The 15,879-nt window shown below is 42.1% G+C and overlaps 1 long non-coding RNA gene across 1 annotated transcript; it reads left to right on the forward strand.

Moving 5' to 3' along the window:
- The first annotated feature begins 6,484 nt into the window (after positions 1-6,484).
- Positions 6,485-6,962, forward strand: LOC119649537. Its single transcript, XR_005249149.1, has 2 exons — positions 6,485-6,607; positions 6,669-6,962. It is a non-coding gene; the product is annotated as an uncharacterized LOC119649537 (long non-coding RNA).
- Positions 6,963-15,879: the final 8,917 nt, after the last annotated feature.

Here is a 15,879-nt window from a genome sequence, read left to right on the forward strand (position 1 = left end):
CCAAATGGCGAAACCGATCACGACAAGCCGACCCCACTTGTGAACGGGACAAAGGCTGAAGAAGAAGAAAGAAAAGTGGTCAGCATTGTACTTGTCTATGGTTATTACCTCGGCTTAACTCAGCTACTCATTTGCAGCTGAGGTTACTGGTATCCGACGTCCAGTCACAACATAGTTCATTGTTGTTATTCCATCTCATTGATTTCATATACAGTAAAACGCTAGCAAAACATCATCCTCATAGCGCCATGTATAGGGCAGGGGACATGGAGGAATGGTGAGAGGGCGCTTCCTTGAAGAATACCGACAGAGACACGAAGTGATTTTAATTCACTCAAAACACTTTAAGTCTCAGATGGTTGGAGAGGAATTTAACCTAGCGCATGGGTTCTTCTGGTACTGGGTGTTGTCGTAGAGTACACCAGACGAGTTGGTGTGGCACACGCTTTCTCCGGATCCAGAAATGCAATGTAGAGAGGGCAATGCTTCTCACGTCGTTTCATCATGAGTAACCACGCAGGGTGTATGGCATCAGTAGTTATGCAGCTATTGACGAACCCGGGTCGATTTACCATTATTTGAACGATTTCGCAAATACAGTTGTCAAGAATGCGTTCAAAAATCTTCAGGGTATGGGATAGCAATCAGATCGGACGGCAATTTAAACATTCTGCTGGACTACCGTTCTTTTTCCATATTGGAACTGTGGTACTTCTTGCCAGTCAACTGGAGTTCAGCCTTCCTGAATAATCTGATTGAAGAATTCACTGAACCACAGTGTTTGGTCCTAGCTCTATGCTTTCCACAGTTTCCAATGCTTTTTTTTGGGATGGGGTAGGTGAATGCATTTACGCACAGAGGGTTGGATACTCGCAACGGTACGTCGTCGGGCTACCATCTAAACACCTCACCATCGTCAGAGAGCTCACAAATAGGAGGTGAGGTAGAAGGGAACTGTCAGTTCAAAGAATCCCATGCCTTCCGGCTCCTCCACCGGCCGAGCTCTATCTTCTTAGCAACGAAAAGGGCCCGAACGTAATGGGCAACACTGCCCCACCTGGCGGTGCTCCATAGCATCTTCTCGACAATATTGTTTGGAGAGAGAACGTCTGTGCTTAAATCGAGCTGCTAAGGAATCCTGTCCCATCTTCCACAAGAAAAAAAAGTGTGATCGGCGTCGTCCACAACTCCTTTGCAAAACACACAATTAGGGGATCATGCCTTTCTAATCCTGTGCAGGTAACGCTAGAAACCTACATGCTCACTTAAGAAGTGGGTAAGGAAATAGCCAGTCTCACCATGCTTCCGATTCAGCCACGCACCTAAGTTGCAAATGAGCCTCGCCATCTGCCTCAAGTTTTATTTTGCCTGGAGAGTTGCCACTTCTTCTTTACGAGTAACCACCTCCCTTGGCGCCCTTCCCTTGCGCTTGTATATGGCTTGACGTTCCTTGGCAAGAAGGGCAACGGGGATTATCCCCGGAATCACCATTCCGGCCGGTTCAGAGACAGTGCGGCATGCAGACGGCACCCGCAAAGCTATCGTCTCTGTACTTGTGCGAGACGCTTACGATATACTGTGGCGCAGTAAATCGAAATTTATTTCGAATGCTGTTGATGTGACAGGTAGATGCCACCACCGGTGCTCTAGAGTAGGACACGGAATAATAGTTGTCGTGTGAAGTAGGCCTTGACAACGAATCTGATATTCAAAATCTTATATATAAAAATCAATTGCTGTTCATTTGTCTCGCTAAAACTCGAGAACGGCTGAACGGATTTATGTTATCTTGGTTTTGAAATGTCCGTTGAGGTCTAGGGAAGGTTTAAAAGGTGAGAAAAATTCGAATAATTGCTGGTAAAACCCTAAAAACAGCACTTTTCTTCTTCCCATATAAATGTTTTTTTCTAAATAAAATTTAGAGTCAATTTGAACTTTATTGATATTCAATAAAGTTCAATCACTCACTATGTTCATCGGACCTCATATTACAACCAAGTGACAATCTTTTATTTCTAAAAAGACAAAAGACATCAAATGTTTCACAGCTCAGAACATGTTGTATTGGAAAATTAAATTTCTATTTTTAGTATTTTTGTTTCTCACCGTTTAAACCTTCTCTGAATTCCTATAAATATTTCAAGACCAAACTAGGCTACCTAGACCTAGACTAGATATTAAGTTTTGTTACAAATTAAATTTCTGAATGCACCGATAATATTTGACATTAGATTTGACAACCAATTAATATGCCAATCCATCCTCTTGCACTTTAGAACACGGAAAGAACTATTACGATATTGTGTTACGATATCTATGAGTGCGCGAGAACTTTCTTTACTTTGGCGATCCTTTGTGATAGTGACATTCCAGTAAATGTGCTCTTTTTTTGATATTTTGCGATTATGACACTTTACTGCTAAGTGAGCGAAAAATTTTCTCACTTTGATTATTTACAATTTAGGATGCCGAGGAGAAGACGACCTGACTTAGGTTGTCGCAGTGAGTCAAATGTGCGAAGAGCTACCTCACGTGCTAACCGCACTGATGATCAGAGAGAGACAGATCAAGAAAATAGTCGTATTGCTATGTCAGGATTGTGTTATTTAGTGAGTGATAATGAAGTAGATAGGCTTAGAATGCAACGTCGTGATTCCTGTTGTTATGTTTGATGTGCACGAATCAAACATAACAACAGCAATCACGACATAATGAAATTGATCGAATCCGCAGACGGAATGCTCCTGTGATTCTTGAACGAGCTGCATTGCACTATGATCCGGCAATTGATTATAGTGCTGACAAATCGGTAACAATTGGGGAAATGAAAATAATTTGTAAATATTGTAAGGCGTTAAAATACACTCATGAATCTACTGGATTATGTTGTGCTGGAGGCAAAGTAAAATTGCCACAATTGTTCGCACCACCAGATCCTTTACGATCTTTAGTTTCTGGGATTGGAAATGATTCTAAGCACTTCTTGGCCAACATTCAGAAATATAACAGCTGTTTCCAGATGATATCATTTGGCGCTACACATATTTATACAGGACAATTTCATGCCCACTTTCAAGGTTCTGGTCTATAATATTTTTTTATAATATTCAATATGTACTAAAATGTATGTATCGGAAATAATTAATCGACAAATTTTTAAAAATTACAGATACAAGGACAAATTTATCACTTATTGGGGACACTGTTACCAGTACCTGATGCAGATTATCAATTTTTACAAATTTATTTTATGGGCAATTCAGATGCGGAAGTTGATAATCGTTGTGCTCACAATCCAACAGTGAAGAGAACCATTGTCCATGAATTACAAATGTTTCTGCATCAGAATAACAATTTAGTAAACATGTTCAAAATAGCATTGGATCGGATGCCATCTGATAGCCATAATATTATCGTTCGAGGTGACAAATCGATTGAGGCAGTTCGAAGTCTGCCGGGTCAGCTAGTAATTGAATAATTAATTAAACTATGCCACCGGCAACAGTAGAGAGAATCTACCAAACCCCAGTTATAGCCTTTTTGCAACTGAATTTAATCAGACCATTTACATATTTTATATATTGTAAAAAGTAATTTTAAGACTATGTTAAAGACAACATATTTCTCCAATAAGGAAGCATAAAATTATATGTGACAAGAAGTAACTAAAATGCCTTCTTGCTAAGAGCATTAGCCCATATCTCTGCATCGTGGAGGAGAACAGACTGCGTTGAATTCATCATGAGACGTCGCCTGCTAGACGTAGGACCCCCAATATTTGCAATTAGCCTACTTAACGTCGAAACTCCAGCTGTAACCTCATTTGCTGCTGCTTTGATTTGCTCATCTTTGAGGTAACAGTCAGCTCAAGGTACTTTACCGCTGATTTTAGCTAGATTATCGACTCGCCGAACGATATAGGGTGCAGGGTTGGAATTCTCTTTTTAGTCAGGATGGCTACTTCGGTTTTTGCCAGTGCAAGGTTGAAATCATGAGCAGCTATCCATCTGCTTACCCGTCGCTTCAATATGCCTTTTCTGTTTTGTGCCTGACTGACAGTGCGTCCAGCAACAAGCGCCGCGACATCGTCTGCATAAACGATCAGGCGCGGGTCATCTGGCATGTCGAGTTTCAGTAGACTATCATAGGTAGCGTTCCAGAGGACCGGCCCTAGGATGGATCCCTGTGCTACCTCGGACGTGACCGCCATCCTCCTCTGACCTTTTAGCAGAGTCTCCAATGCTTCTGGAAGTGGAGGATGAAAAAATTTTTGCGTTAAAATCTGTCCGAAATATTTTCGCCGTCTGTCCATCGGAGCTCGTCGATAATCATCAAAATTGTTGGATGTCCTGTGTGCGTTGGTGTCGGCTTTTAACAAGTCGATACAGATCCCTCTCTTCGTCGTGAATGTTTAGTTTATCGTAAAGATCTTTGTAATTGACCATTTGAATAATAATGGCAGCTCTCTCTGCTTCTCGGTTGTTTTTTTCGTTCGAGCTTACGAAACAAAGCTACACTATTTGAAAATTGCGATTTTATTCTTCTTATTATCCTTACCGAACTGTTTCTAAAAAAAGTAAACATTTACCTTGGATAGAGATCGGAGCGGCTGGAGTCACTCCCGAGCTATAGAAGTCATAATCCGTCCCCTTTGTTTTCCCGCGGTGAGCCCTACAGCGTGCAGGTGCACGGGTGATGAGAAATCATCAACCTTTCCATTTGTCACAAGACAAGCCAAAGAAGGTCCCTGGAAGCAGCAAATCAGTCTCAGTAGACACCAGTCGGAGCCCAAACAGTTCTGAGGAGTACTGGCCCCGCTTTCAAATGCGGAAGGCACTGAAGGAGCAGCGGAGGGTCAAGGAATTGGAACACCGGCGGAACCTCTTTCTCCCCTACAGTTGGACGAATATCATTTATGAAAAATTTTGTTACATAAAGGGAATTCCCATTAAAGCTAGACACGTTGTTTGAATTCTCCCAGGCAGGCAGGAGAAGGTGGACCAATATTGTAAATAAATGAAAATCAATCAATCAATATTAATCCATAAAAATTTGTCAAACAATCAATAACAAATTATAACATGAGCATAAAGTAGATTTGTGTTCTATTGTTCCCGCTATAAAATGTAAGAAGATGGAAATGAAGATGATGTCAAGTTCAAGGTCGTAAATGTCAACTATATGCCACCCTCATCGCATGCTCCAAAGCCTTTCCTCCCTCTTCACTCACGTGGCCATTTAGGTCTATAGTCATTAGCAAGCACGTTGCAGGTGGTTGTGGCATCTTTCTCGGCATCAGGGCGGCCTGAAGAAATGAGTCATGTGATTAGCTGATGAATGGCTTGCCTTCTTTAATGATATCACAGTAACACTCAGAGATGGTGATGCCAAGACCATATTGAGGGTCTGGGCTACCGCAATAGAGAAGTTTATGGTCATTTTAACTGTGTTCGCGTTCTATGCCACAGCTTGGGCTTTACACCGCACCAGAACAATGCGCCTTTTCCGAGAGGCTCTTGTGAGTACCTCGGTCTTTCCAGTGAGATATTGGTACTCTCTCTTTAACATGCAGACACGTATTTGTTTTGCTCTGACTAATTAGTACTTACGTCTTTCATTTACCTCTTTCCTTGATCACAGCATTTTTAGTTGGTTTTACTTAAGATAGTAGAGACCAGCATGGGATATAAATAACATGGTGGTGTTGGTATTATAATTTAATTACAAATAAGTGAATAAGGATGAGCTCAAAACCAAGAATGGGACATGATAGGGTTAGACAAACCTAAGTAACTGCTGACATTAGACATCGCAAATTTCTTCATAGCTGGCATGAAAGGCGCAATCGTCAATGCTAGTTAAAGTATTGATTTGGGCTATATTATAATCATCCAGTCTGAGAAAAAGAATTTATAGTTGAAGAAAATATAAATACGCAATATTCTATGGTCACTGAACTTCCGTCCAAAAATGTTTACGTCTGATATTAAATAACTAATTGGATTGGAGATAACGTAACAGGTTTGACTAATAATTTGCGTGCGTAATGTTGCATTATTATATCTTCAGCCTCGGCGTGTTATTTCATGGAGAACTTATGTATATCCATTGAACGTTGTAGCATTAACAGATATTCGGAGATTAGTTTTTGAGACATTTTGAAGAATTTTCTTTGGCAGCAAAAACGTTTTGCATAAGTACAAATTTGGTTATAAATTCTTCGCAAGTAATTTCTTTTCCAGTTTGAACTGACCCAAACTCGTAAATCAAGGGCCTAACTGCTCCAAATCTAGACAGGTTCGGGTTTTATAAGCAATTTTCAAAACCGGGCTCACTGTTTATCTCTGATGAAAAGTATCTTCTAGTATCTAGTTTGGTAATACAATATTTTACTTTGGCTGATTTTATGTCGTTTTTATGGAATCCGAAAAGTGACATAAAAATTCTTTCATGAAAGGATATTAGAATTAAGTAGAATAGCTGAGATCCGGTTATTGATGAAATTCCCATTTTGCAACCAAAAAATCATATAAATATCTGGCATCGGTAGGCTAGAGACATCATTCAGGATTCTCCCGTCCCGATTTTTACAAACAAACTCAAAATGGTAAGAATTTCGAGTGAAATTTTCAAATTTAAAATTAAAGGAAATTTTTAATTTTTTCTAGAAATTCGTCGTTTTAGTTCTTGCTCTAATCAGCGCTGTTTCTGCTGGATACATCGCTCCTTTCTTCTCCGGCTACTCTGCCTACTCGGCACCAGTTGTTAGCACCTACAGTGCCGCCCCAATTGTATCATCACCTTATGTGGCTCCATACTATGGATATGGTTATGGATATTCTGCATACCCAGCTTATGGAGTCGATTTTCTCAAGAAGAAGGCTTAAGGAACTCATATTTGACACAGTTTCTGACTAAGGATTGAGATTGGCTTAATAAAATGTTCATAAATAAATAATTAATATGGTTTGGGTTATTCTGCTTGAATGACTTGCTCTGATCTCTACGTTTCTACCGATGTAAATTTGTAATTTATCATTTGTATCTGAGTTACGTGCTCGGATAGGTGAATTGTTAGAGCTGTCATACGGAAAGTCGCGGTTCAAATCTCACTGGTGGCAATGGAATTTCTATGGTGATTTGACGTTGGGTACCAGTCGACTCAGCTGTAAATGAGTACCTGAGTCAAATCAGGGTAATAATCGCGGGCGAGCACAATGCACATTACCTCCTATAGGGTACTGTAATCCTGTAGTGCACCGTTACTGTCTTGAATGAAGTGCTCTAACACACTTGAAGGCCCTGATCCAATTGGATTGTTACGCCATCGATTATTATTATGGTTATTATCTAAATTACATTCCAACGTTGTTATGGATTGACCAAGTGTGGATCAGAGAGGTCTGATCTAGTTGCACAATCCAATCGTAGTGCGTATTGGCCGCTTCAGGAGAGGGCTTCCTCAGGGCAAGAACTGTATAGTATATTTTGATTACAATCTGTACTTTTGATTCACTTTTTATACTTTTCACGTGTCTGATGTAAACTTGCAGCATATATTTATTTTATTGAAGTAAGTACGTTTTCTTCTCTTTGTCAGATTTGGCGTCGGCGTCTTGACAGTGTTGTCCGCTCAAGAAACTAGAGCGAGACATATGAAGAGTAACCTTGATATTGATAAAATTGTTCTGTGGAGAGAGTGCAAGTGGTGAATAGCCTTTGTCTGGCTTGATTTTGTCGGATTAAATTAGTTGTCTGGAATATCACACCAAACCATGATTTTCCTGATCTGATAATCTCAATCTCAAATACTTAATGTACTCATCAATTGTCATCGGAGGCGTAACAGAGAAAACTGGATTTTGGCTTTTACATGGCGTAATTAATCCCAAGTTTGAATAATTTAACAGATATTCACGAAGCCTTGAGCGTCTGAAAAGGCTCGGCCTTGATAACACGCCTTGCTTTCTATATATCTGTCAAGACGAAAATAACGAATGCTGTCGAATTATTGAAACTCTTTGAATGGACTATCACATTAATGATAAATGGACACTCTTACAGGAGCAGCATTAGCTCAGGCCTTCTTCTCTCGAACAGCACCTTACCTAGGTGTACTGTAGATTACACAAAGAGGGTCGAAAATATGAAATAGAATCTAATGATTCGTACTTACTTTGTACTTACTGTAAGTGATAAGTTGTGGTGGTCAAAGGGTAGTATAGGTCCCAGGGCGAAACGTGGATTGGTACCCACGATAGAGCATAAAACCTGGGAAACGCCTGCTGAACCAACACCAACAGCTCCACTGCCAAATCCTATCTCCACCTCCACGTGGTGATCGTTGGGAGTTCTTTCTTCATGACAAACTGCAGACGGAGAAGAATGGAGATAAGCCTCCCACGTCTAAAAATCAACTGGTCCTCCAAGTTGGGGGTTGGGTAAGGCTGGCAACCCTACATGGAAAACAACTTGTTACGAAGCCACAACAGGAGCCTCAGACTGGGCGGATAATACAACGACAAATCGGCAACGAAATGGAGTTACGATTTGCGCATTTTCAAATGGAACGTGCGCTTCCTATACAGAGATGGAGCTGCCAAGCAGCTAGCCGATACCCTATCCCAATATAAGGCTAATGTAACAGCGTTGCAAGAGATGCGATGGACAGGGACCGGTTTGCTGGAAAAGAGCCGTTACACTATATATTATAGCGGCCATCCAGCCAAAAAATGAAACCTGCTGTTATCGGCTTTGAAAATATAAGCGAAAGGCTATGCACTCTCCGCTTGCGAGGCAAGTTTAGAAATATAAACCTCATAAAAGCTCAAGCCCCTACAGAGAAGACTGCGGGGTCGGAGAAGTATACCTTCTGCGAGGCAGTTGAGCGGACCCTTGAAGCCTGTCCCAAGTATGATATCAATATTATATTTCGATATTTCAACAGTCAAGTAGGGAAGGAGCTCGTATTCAGGCGATACGTAGGCTCCCATGGCTTACATAGGGATACCAATGATAACGGACTCGCATGAAATGGTTATTGGAAGCACCTGATTTGCGCGGAAAGCGGTCCACCAACAAACATGGGCCTCTCCAAACGGGACCACTTTCAACCGAATTGACCACGTGCTCTGTGGTATAGTGCTCCGAGCTCGAATTACGACACCACCTACAACCCCTTCTGACAATCAGAGGAGAGTGAACACCGAAGCCATTCACAACACAACCCTCCGTAAGACCTATAAGGGCGAAAGTCAACTGAGATCCTGGAGAGAAAGCATCAATAAATGATTTTCACAACCACCTGAAGAACGTTATTATAAATACGGCTACAAAAAAGTCGGAACGGCTGATTTGACGGTGAATGTAAGCTATCAACGGAATGGAAGAATGCTGCATACCGAGTAATGTTGCATTCTCAAAGAACGTGGGCACGCGCAAAGACTTATCGCCAACTCCTTCGAGCGGAGAAGCGATTTCACTGACGGAAAAAGAAAGCCTGAGAGAACCAACAAGTCTGTGAACTAGAAAAGTACAGGGAGTAACCGCAACAGGCGCGGAAGTTTTACCAACAAGTCAGCAGGATGAAGCCTTATACACCTCGATGCTCATCCTGTCCAGACAAAGAGGGAACTCTAATTTTCGGCAGAATGGGCAAAATGAGACCGATGGGTTGAGTATTTTGATGAATTGCTCGACAACCAGAACATCGGTGAGTTGGAGATCCCGCCAACTGAAGACGACGGACAAATATTGCCACCACCAAGCATAGAAGAAACAGTTCATGCAATTCATTGGCTTAAAAATTATAAGTCGCCAGGGACCGACGGAATTTCAGCCGAATTGGTTAAATATGGAGGCGACCAATTACACCAAGTAGTTCATCAACTGTTGCTCAAAGTATGGGACAGCGCATCAATGCCTGACGATTGGCAAAGAGGCATTATTTGTCTCATACAGAAAAAGGGGGATATTACGTAGTACAGTATGATAATTATAGAGGTATCACGTTGTTGACTACCATCTATAAGATATTCTCCTCTATCTGGCTAGGCTGGTTAGCCCCATACGCCCAGAACATCATTGGTCTATACCAAAGAGGCTTTATTCTAGGCAAATCAGCAACAGATCAGATTTTCTTTCTGCGGCAAGCGATGGAAAAACTGTTGGAATATGGACATCAGTTGCACCATCTTTTCATTGACTTTAAAGTCGCCTATGACAGCATCGCTAGGGTAAAACTGTACACGGCCATAAGAGAATTCGGTACCCCGACGAAATTGATAAGACTGACTAGGCTGACCCTGACCAATATGCGAGGCCAGATAAAAGCAGCAGGAGCTCTCAAGACCATTCAATATCAACAACGGTTTAAGACAAGGGGATGTCCGCGTCCTCTTCAACCTGACCCTGGAGAAAGTGATTCGCGATGCCGATGTAAATGCGAGAGGCACCATCCTCTTCGAGTCCACCTAACTACTGACCTACGCTGACGGTATCGACTTCATGGGAAGAACAACCCGATATGTACAGTCAACTTTCATCCAGATCGAGCAGGCGGCGCGAGATCTTGGGCTGCACATTAATGAAGGCAAGACGAAGTACACGGTGGCAACGGCAGCGCCAAAACCAAAAGAACGAACAACATCGAATCGCACTGGTCAAACGAAAACAATGAAGATAGGAGACTACAACTTTGAGACCGTTGACAATTTCTCCTATCTAGGATCGAAAATTACAACCGATAACAGCTTACAAAGACTGTTTCGCTCGAAACGTCTCACCATAGGGTCAAAGCTCTTACCGTACAAGACAATGATCTTGCCAGTCCTCATATATTCCTCGGTAACTTGGGTTCTTAGCAAGAAAAATTGCGAACTATTGGCCGCGTTCGAGAGAAGAATCCTCCGAAGAATTTTTGGCCCCCTACATGAGGATGGACGATTCCGTAGCCTACACAATGACAAAATCTATGAGCGATACCATGACCGGTTGTGGACCGGCTCAATAGGTTACGGTGGGCGGGTCACTTAGTCCGTATGGATGGAGCCCAGAAAGTCTATAAGGGCAATCTCTGTGGTAGAAGAAGAAGTTGAGGCAGACCCTGCCTAAGATGGGGCGATGGTGTAGGTCAGCACGCCATACAGCTTTTAGGGATATCGAATTGGTGGACCTCGGCGGAAAAGCGGGATGTCTGGCGATGTGGATGAAATTATTCTAACACCGGTATGTTTAAGCGAACCCAGGTAGACTTGACACCGTGAACCTAGATGGATTTCTAGCCAATTGTAGAGAAAACACTAAGAGAGTGGAGTGAATGAGGAAATGGGCATGTCTGCACCACCAGGTGTGGTAGTAACCAAAGAAATCGGAACGGAGGAAGTAGAATCCCCGCGGAAGGACCAGCCGGTGTTCTTGAGTTTTGGTGGTACAGTCCGATGTCGGTCCTTGGCCTCCTCAAGTCTTCGTTTGTCCAATTTAGGAAACCAAGAAGCGTGCAGCTTCTGTTGGCCGCTGGGTCTTCCCATCTGTTTCGGGTCTTTTCGGGTGGTCGTCAAGCTACCACTATGCTATTCAGTAGGCATTTTGAAATTCTTATGACTTTCATTCTAATACAGCCTACCTACAGCAGTTTTTGAATCTTAATATGGATGGCGGATTTTAGTTCATTATATAATAGGATAGGAATAGGGATTATTCCCTATAGGATCTCATTCGACAGCCGCCGACTTCTAACACGGTAGCATACCATTTAGGCTTACTGGCAGTTTTTGGAGCACTTCGTTTTGTTTTAACACTATTTAACATCTTGTTAGTTGATTTTGTATCTTTGCTTGAGCGTTTGACTAACTTGTTGGCATTGTGATGATTCTAGTTTCACCGGAATTTTAATTTCAGACAATATTTTGCCCAGCACACAACGAAAATTTGATGGAGATCAACGTTATATTCCTAGCACTGGTTCAGTATTTATTTCACTGAGAATATCTGATCAATTGTTTAGTTTTCACGTTGAAATCTGTGATATTCGCCAGCATCATTTGTCTGTCTGTTTGTCATATCCATTTCCTCAGAAACGGTTACTCATATCGACTTGAAATTAGGTGAAAAGGTGGGAACTGTGAATTCCTGTAAGTAGCTTCGTTTTACGTTGAGTTTAAGGAGTTACTTCCTTCTGGGGTGAGCCTGCTATTGCCCTTATTTACTATCCGGCTTCGACATTTCGTTCTAGCAAGTAGCGGGTGCTACCGCAACTGGCCTCCCATTTTACGGATGCTAGATGCAACTCGTTTTTCAATGAGGACGTGATCAATTTGAATGAACGTTGCCTTCTCCGATGAGCCCCATGCTCTTTCCTGGATTTTACGGTCAGGGAAACCAGTTCATCAAATTGATGACTCAGGTGGCTCAAAAAACAGAGTTATGGAGTAGGAGTATATTTTTCGGATAAAAACGAGAATGGAGCCTTTTCCGTGGAATAGTATACAGGATTTTTCAGGCTGAAATGTACCATAAGTGGGTAAGGTGACGAGCGATTGTCCTTTAATAATCTCAGAAATCATTCAGAAGTGTAGAAATCATTTGAATTCTATTAAATTACTCTGGGTAACTAGTCAGTATGGCGTGGAAGAAAATAAACTTTCGGATGGCTTAGCAAAGAGGGTTCAATTTCTCTCCATCGGGGCCATTTCATGATGAGTTGCTGAAGTATTGCGAGCGTTCTGACTGACCATAATTTACCAGACATTGGGCGTGTGGATCCTCTAATCAGGAGGTGGAATCCATGTACCTTTTCTTATGTGAGCGCCCTGTCTAAGGATGCATCAGGTTTTGGGTGTTGGGATACTCTGCAGCTGCAATGGATAGTATCAAGTCCCCTAACGGAAATCCTGCGGATACATAAACTAAGATGGGGAGTGGGTGCCATGGACTAATACGATCTGAGTTTTTGTTAGACAATCAAACCGCGACCGAGGCCCGGACTGTGTAGGTCTGAATAAATTCGTGTCCCCCCTGGAAAACCCATAAAGGGAATACTTACCGTTTCAATGAAATTCTGAGTTCGGTGCTTACGTCGCATGGCCGAGAGAAACATGAGGAAAAATTCAGACTTACACTACCTTTGTCTCCGCTTCTACTAGGAAAAGCAGAAGAAAGAGATGTTGGTGATGTGGACCCAACTCGTTTAATACAAATATTTTAAAATAAATCTATTTTGACCAAGCATGGTGAACCTGTGATGGATACTAGGAAAAAGATGCATCTTCTTGGGAATGGGGGCACGAGCGTGCAAGAAAGCGAAACTTTCATATCTTATTGCCGAAGTGCGGAGGACGAGAAGCCTGTCTTTAAAATTATTCAAATTTTATTGTTATATATTAGCGAACTGGGTATCGTTTACTACAATTCACAATTATTCCGAAATATCGAATGTTCACGCGGAAGCTTTTTTCTTCCAGACACCATAGCCGAATCCTGGAGCGGAATACGCTCCAGCAACACCGCCATATCCAATTGGAGCAGCGGCAACTGGAGCATGATATCCACTTACCACAGGAGCAGAGTAAGCCCCAATAGTACCAATTGCGCCATGGTATCCTCCAGCAAAGGCAGTGTTGTAACCTCCTACAACTGGAGCACCGAAACCTCCTGGTGCGATGTATCCTGCGGAGGCAGCGCTGACGAAAGCGAGGGCCAAAATAATAAATTTCATTATGAGGTGTTGTATTTCTTAGGAGTTAAAAATACTGAATGGTTTATCCATAGAACTTCGCTGGTATTTATACATCTAGGTGAAATTCTTTTGACGTAGAATAGCTATGGGAGAATTGAACAAAATAGATGAAATGAACTTTAATTTTATCTATTTTGTTTAATTCTAATCAATGCGCATCATACCCTAATAAAAAGGCGCGATATTAGATTGTTTTCTTTCATCTTTAAATACACCTAATCTACTTTTTTGCCTAAAAAAGATAAAAACTTTAATTACCACCGTCCACGTTACCGTCCATGTGATTCTTCCTTGCATCTCACTTCCAGTTTTTCATAGAATATGGGGTAATGGCATTTGATCGTTCTTGTTGCTAATTGATCCCAATAAACTGCTGCAGAATGTGGGCAGAAAAAAGTTCAGAAATGGAAATTTTTCTACTTCTCATACGGATTTCCAAGTATGGGATTGGAAGATGGACTAATCATTATACCTGAAGCGTTGGTAAGAAGAGGCAAATCGATCATAATGTTTCTTATTTACTTATACCTAGGATTTTCCTTCTGTAGACGTAATTCATTTTTCGCTCCTTACATGTGTTACGCCTTTTTAAGGTTTTGTGCGAAACAAAACCATATTAAAAGCAATCCTATGTCTGCCTGTCCGTCACAGCTGACTTACTCGAAAACGGCTGAACCAACTGTCACAAAATTTCGTGAAAAGGTGTGGTCTGTATGTGCCTTTACATGATGTGAGCGGCGCGATTTCGTGTCGGGTTTGAAGACGTGCTCTCGGTACATGCGAAAAGGGTGTGTAGAATATGGTCATGTGAGATATCAAATGAAAGGGCCTGATCAGTACTTTTCGAAAATGATATATCATATTTTTGATATTGGGTGAAACAATGGGGGTGTGAGGGCCCAAGATATATGCCCCAAAAAGTGAAATAGGCTTTGTTCTCAGAACCTCTCCAGTCGAAAAATGTGAAAAAATTCACAATGGTGCATCTATACGAAATCTAGGGCTCAAAATACATTTCATATCGACTCCTGCTCGAATAATAACAGTATATTACTCATCATCAACGGCGCAACAACCGGTATCCGGTCTAGGCCTGCCTTAATGAGGAATTCCAGACATCCCGGTTCTGCGCCGAGGTCCACCAATTTGATATCCCCGAAAGCTGCTTGGTGTCCTGACCTACGCCATCGCTCCATCTTAGGCAGGTTCTGGCTCGTCTTCTTTTTCTACCATAGATATTGCTCTTATAGACTTTCCGGGTGGGATCATCTTCATCCATACGGATTAAGTGACCCACCCACCGTAACTTATTGAGCCGGATTTTATCCACAAGCTGACGGTCATGGTATCGCTCATAGATTTCGTCGTTATTTAGGCTACGGAATCGTCCATCTCATGTAGGGGGCCAAAAATTCTTCGGAGCATTTTTCTCTCGAACGCGGCCAAGAGTTCGCAATTTTTCTTGCTAAGAACCTAGGTCTCCGAGGAATACATGAGGACTGGCAAGATCATTGTCTCGTACACTAAGAGCTTTGACCCTATGGTGAGACGTTTCGAGCGGAACAGTTTTTGTAAGCTGAAATAGGCTCTGTTGGCAGTCAACAACCGTGCGCGGATTTCATCATCGTAGCTGCTATCGGAGTGATTTTCGATCCTAGATAGGAGAAATTATCAACGGTCTCAAAGTTGTATTCTCCTATCCTTATTCTTCCTGTTTGAACAGTGCGGTTTGATGTTGTTGGTTGGTTCGTTTTCGGTGCTGGCGTTGCCACCATATATTTTGTCTTGCCTTTATTCATGTGCAGCCCAAGGTCTCGCACCGCCTGTTGGATCTGGATGAAGGCAGTTTGTACGTCTCGGGTGGTTTTTCCCATGATGTCGGTATCGTCAGCATAGGCCAGTAGTTGGGTGGACTTAAAGAGGATCGCACCTTTTGCATTTACCTCAGCATCACGGATCACTTTCTCGACGGCCAGGTTAAAGAGGACGTGCGTCATATCTTGCATGAACTTTTGTGCATACGAAAGTTGTCGACACGATGGGTGCCGGGTTTTCTCACTCCTGACAACAAGCGCAACCATGAGAACAATTCAGAGAAGGAGATTCTGCGTCGTTTCGTGACCGCTGAGGAAACATGGCTCCAT

This window comes from Hermetia illucens, chromosome 2 (genome assembly GCF_905115235.1).
Source record: "Hermetia illucens chromosome 2, iHerIll2.2.curated.20191125, whole genome shotgun sequence".
NCBI lineage: Eukaryota > Metazoa > Arthropoda > Insecta > Diptera > Stratiomyidae > Hermetia > Hermetia illucens.